Here is a 5,744-nt window from a genome sequence, read left to right as displayed (position 1 = left end):
GAGAAAAGAAGGAAAACAGGAAAAAAGGGAATACGAACAAAAAAAACCCAGTTCAGGAACCACCTAGAAGGTTCCCAAATTGGAAAAAAATGGACGGAACCTCTATAATGTTCCCAAAACCGTGATCACCGCAACCATTAACAGGCCGGGCCATATTATGTCGTGAAACCTATGCGAAACATCGACAACTTGATGCAGCATGCGTCAAATAGGAAATCCCGAATTTCCCTATCCACGCATAGGCATAGGTCTAAAGGGCAGATCACACGGGTCGCTATTCCAGCGAGGCAAATTTAACAATTTTAATCTATGGATGGAATCAATTCACAAAATGAACTGCCTCTAAAACTATTTCACACGGCTGACCTTTTTGAGTGACGCCTGACACGCAGGCGCCGCACCCTACGGTGCAGTGCCTAGCTCTGGGGCGTTGCACCTCTATCCAGCATGGCAGCCCTTAGGCCCGCACCCAGCAGTGCAGCGCCTCAGATCTAGGCGCCACACATGTAATGTGCAGCGCCTAGCCCTTAGGCGTTGCACCCTGATTTAGAGGCAGCCACCCGCTCTCCCTCCACCCCACCCCATTCATTCCAGTTAGAAGTTACAGAAGCAGCGGCGCCGGCGGCTTCCTCCTCTCCCCCGCAAAATCCCTCTCCCAAATCCTTCAGATCTGACAATTTGGTCTGTGGATTTCTTCACCAATCCATCTTATAAGGTACTCTCCTCCGATCCCCTTCTTTCTATCCATATATTGTATGCTATTTTGAAGATTTGGGGAACCCTTGTTTGATTAGATTAGATTAGAATCTTGCATGTATTAGATACGTAATCTTGCAACTCTAGTTTAGTTTATTTTAGTGAAAAGATATGGTTTGGATAAACAGGTTGACATGTTATTTCTATGGAAAAGATATTTGTATTGAATCTTGCATGAAGTAGGCCTAGTTTAGTTTATTTGTATTGACATTATATTTGTGTTGACAAGAATCCTTTGGATACATATGCTTTGAATCTTGCATATAGTAGGCCTACTTTAGTTTATTTGTATTAAAAAGATAATCGTGTTGACAAGAATGCTTTGTCTGAAATTGTTAGGATGGTTTGGCTTCTCGATGATCACTAGGACCATCAACACCGGTCGTACGCTATGTCGGTGCAGCAACGGGTAATAATGAAAGAAAGTGGCCGATATTATGAATTTCGTGTTTATTTCAAACACAAATGCCCCATATGTAATTTTCTGATTTGCTTGTTTGTAGGAGCTTCAACCTCTGAAGATTCGGTCTCATGGGGTCAACCTTGGGGGGATGCGCTATGATGAGCGATACACACCGTATGTAAGGGAGACAAGACTCCTCCCTTTCATTCAGTTGGTCAGCCAGTCGATGCCACCCCTCAATGTTGCAGCAATCACCGCACTTACTGATCGTTGGAGGCCGGAGACACACAGTTTTCATCTTCGGACCAAGAAGAACGACAAACAAGTTGCTGCTCAAGAGAAGAACCCCAAGTCTGGACCTAAGCCTGAGACTGAGTGCTTCTACTGCAAAAGACTAGTCACTGGAAGCGGAACTGCCCCAAGTATTTGGCGGATAAGAAGGATGTCAAGGTGAACAAAGGTATATGTGATATACATGTTATTGATGTGTACCTTACTAGAGCTCGCAGTAGCACCTGGGTATTTGATACTGGTTCTGTTGCTAATATTTGCAACTCGAAACAGGGACTACGATTAAGCAAAGACTGGCTAAGGACGAGGTGACGATGCGCGTGGGAAATGGTTCCAAAGTCGATGTGATCGCCGTCGGCACGCTACCTCTACATCTACCTTCGGGATTGGTTTTAGACCTAAATAATTGTTATTTGGTGCCAACGTTAAGCATAAACATTATATCTGGATCTTGTTTGATGCGAGACGGTTATTTATTTAAATCTAAAAATAATGGTTATTCTATTTATATGAGTAATATCTTTTATGGTCATGCACCCATGAAGAGTGGTCTATTTGTGTTGAATCTCGATAGATACACATCTATAATACTTAAATAGTTCATCCCCACTATTATATTTCTCTTGACATGCAGCCTATCCACCTCAGCACCCTTGCCACAACATCGGTTTCTCTTAATTATTTTGATCATGCATCTCACCAAGTCACATTATTTTACAAAAAATGATTCGATTGTCTGTGAACCGAAAGGCCTGTGTAACCCAAGAGTCGTCCTCCCTTGGCTTTCCCCAACATCTTCTCAATCTCCGCTTCCATCCTCCCCTCAATTCCTTGCACGATACATCAACTAATTACGTGGCTATATTAATCTCCGGCAACTGATCTACTTCGTCTTCATCTTCCACCGAAACAGATGGAAGAGTAACAGATAGCTGTTCCTCCTTTAAGGAAACGATTGTACTACAGATAGAGTTGTTACTCCTTTTAAGCAACCGATCTGCTCTGTTCCTATAGCCTCCACCACAGCTAGAATATTACCTCAACATGACGGCAAGGTGGTGCACTACCATGGCGTTTGGCATCAATATGTATGTTGTATACAGCTGCCGCGAGTTCATGGGCTCATGGCGTTGTCCCCCCCTCCTTTTCGATCCATGCCGCGTGCGGCTGCGACCGCATCTTCCACAAGCACGAGGTCGAGGCCGGGCACTTCTGAGGCACTCCTCCACGCAGCGTGCGGCTGCGACTGCAGCTTCCACAAGCGTGAGGTCGAGGACGTCTAATGCTCTCCTCGCCGCTGCAGAAATATGTTTTCTTCGTAGCTCACCTGGGTTGATCGGCTCATTGGCATCGACAGGTAAGTTGTAGGGGCATTGAGACGATTCCATTCTATCTTGCCGGATCAATCAACTATATATATGAATCAGTTCATTGTCTTCCTCCCCATCTTGGTATTTCATTTTAATTTGGTGATCGTGCGTGTGTGATGTAATTAACATATACAGTGTGTTCATGAGAATCTGAAGTGGTGTGTAGATCAATCTATGATAATACAACTGGTGCGGGTAAATCGACGTGCAGGTGACGAATTTCAAGACCATCGCCGTTGACTGTATCTTGCCTGCTGCCGCCCCCATGACACCACCAACGTGTTGGACAAGGTGAAATACTCATGTATCCCATGACACCTGATTCCATCTAATCCGCTAATTGCTCCATGGTTCCATCCTAATCCTCCTCTACTATCTTGCTACTTTATTAGACTGAGTTTATCCCACATGATTTGTTTATTATTTTTTCCATACATTCTGTATGTAATGTTCTAGATGAATGAACGTTCATATTATTTGGCATACGAACTTCTGAAGGATCCATTTTTATTGGTTTCCACATTATTTGTTTATTATTTTTGTACATGCCTTTGATAGTTATGCTCAAACATGAATGAGCATTCATATATTGCCATGGCAACTTCCCGAGGATCCATGTTTATAAGTTCGTTTACAGGGTTGTTGCCAAATTGTGAGATCTATCTCATGTCTTATACCAGAACAAGATGGTTTGGTACAAGGAAGGTTGCAGTTTCATGATTTAGTTTGAATGGAACAGTAGGAAATCTTTGTTATACAAATAAATTAATCATTATAATAAATATGGATAATACTAAACATATAAAAAGGATTATATCAGATTGTCAAGCAATTATCGTACACTACAGAATGTTTTCCTTGACCTATGAGACATAATTTTTGATATATAATTCATGCTTAAAAGTTTTCTGTTGTCCAATCACATGTGACCTCAATATGGTGCATCAGTTTGACCAAAAGATATTGCAACCTCCGCTCACCCATTAGCGATCTTGATGGAGTGGTAACCAAATGATGAAGACTTGATTCTTGATGTGTTTCCAGTTATTTCCCCAAGGTTTGTTTATTTCAATTTCTTTCAAGCCAACCCAAAGGAATGCTTGCATGTTAATGCTAAATCTTTGTTGTCTGTAAACAACGCATTTGTTCAAATTTTCAAATGTAAACATTATATCCAAATTGGATCTTTAATTGATGTCTTTTTTCATATTTTTCATTCTACTATGTGTGCTTTTCTTTAAAGCTGCATATAAAATGTAGAAAGTCCCGCCACAACGCGCGGGGAATCATCTAGTATTCATAATGTTGAAGCCAAAAGCTGCAGAGTTGATAATGATAGTGTAACTTATTTATGGCACTGCCGTTTGGGTCATATTGGTGTAAAGCGTATGAAGAAACTCCATACTGATGGACTTCTGAAATCACTTGATTATGAATCACTTGGTACTTGCGAACCATGCCTCATGGGCAAGATGACTAAAACGCCGTTCTCCGGAACAATGGAGCGAGCAACAGACTTGTTGAAAATCATACATACTGATATATGTGGTCCGATGAATGTTGAGGCTCGCGGTGGGTATCGTTATTTTCTCACCTTCACAGATGATTTGAGCAGATGTGGGTATATCTACTTAATGAAACATAAGTCTGAAACATTTGAAAAGTTCAAAGAATTTCAGAGTGAAGTGGAAAATCATCGTAACAAGAAAATAAAGTCTCTACGATCTGATCGTGGAGGAGAATATTTGAGTTACGAGTTTGGTCTACATTTGAAACAATGTGGAATAGTTTCGCAACTCACGCCACCCGGAACACCACAGCGTAATGGTGTGTCCGAACGTCGTAATCGTACTTTACTAGATATGGTGCGATCTATGATGTCTCTTATTGCTTTACCGCTATCGTTTTGGGGTTATGCATTGGAGACAGCTGCATTCACGTTAAATAGGGCACCATCAAAATCTGTTGAGACGACGCCTTATGAACTGTGGTTTGGCAAGAAACCAAAGTTGTCGTTTCTTAAAAATTGAGGTCGTGATGCTTATGTGAAAAAACTTCAACCTGATAAGCTCGAACCCAAATCGGAGAAATGTGTCTTCATAGGATACCCAAAGAAGACTGTTGGGTACACCTTCTATCACAAATCTGAAGGCAAGACATTTGTTACTAAGAATGGATCCTTTCTAGAGAAGGAGTTTCTCTCGAAAGAAGTGAGCGGAAGGAAAGTAGAACCTGATGAGGTAAGTGTACCTACTCCCTTATTGGAGAGTAGTTCATCACAGAAAACGGTCCCTGTGACACCTACACCAATTAGTGAGGAAGATAATGATGATGATCATGAAACTTCAGATCAAGTTACTACTGAACCTCGTAGGTCAACCAGAGTAAGATCCGCACCAGAGTGGTACGGTAATCCTGTTCTGGAGGTCATGTTACTTGACCATGACGAACCTACGGACTATGAGAAAGTGATGATGAAGCCAGATTCCGCAAAATGGCTTGAAGCCATGAAATCTGAGATGGGATCCATGTATGAGAACAAAGTGTGGACTTTGGTTGACTTGCCCGATGATCGGCAAGCCATCGAAAATAAATAGATCTTCAAGAAGAAGACTGACACTGACGGTAATGTTACTGTCTACAAAGCTCGACTTGTTGCAAAAGGTTTTCGACAAGTTTAAGGAGTTGACTACGATGATACCTTCTCACCCATAGCGATGCTTAAGTCCGTCCGAATCATGTTAGCAATTGTCGCATTTTATGATTATGAAATTTGGCAAATGGATGTAAAGACTGCATTCCTGAATGGATTCCTGGAAGAAGAGTTGTATATGATGCAACCTGAAGGTTTTATCGATCCAAAGGGTACTGACAAAGTGTGCAAGCTCCAGCGATCCATTTATGGACTGGTGCAAGCCTCTCGG

General features: G+C 41.8%; 1 long non-coding RNA gene across 1 annotated transcript; it reads left to right on the top strand.

Moving 5' to 3' along the window:
* Positions 1 to 558: 558 nt before the first annotated feature.
* On the top strand, positions 559 to 1,603 carry LOC147958872 (uncharacterized). Its single transcript, XR_015609967.1, has 3 exons — positions 559 to 715; positions 1,096 to 1,165; positions 1,260 to 1,603. It is a non-coding gene; the product is annotated as an uncharacterized LOC147958872 (long non-coding RNA).
* Positions 1,604 to 5,744: the final 4,141 nt, after the last annotated feature.

The sequence above is a fragment of the Triticum urartu genome, chromosome 7A (genome assembly GCF_056163025.1).
Source record: "Triticum urartu cultivar PI428250 chromosome 7A, HENAU_Tu73, whole genome shotgun sequence".
NCBI lineage: Eukaryota > Viridiplantae > Streptophyta > Magnoliopsida > Poales > Poaceae > Triticum > Triticum urartu.
This window is presented reverse-complemented; position numbering and strand designations above follow the sequence as displayed.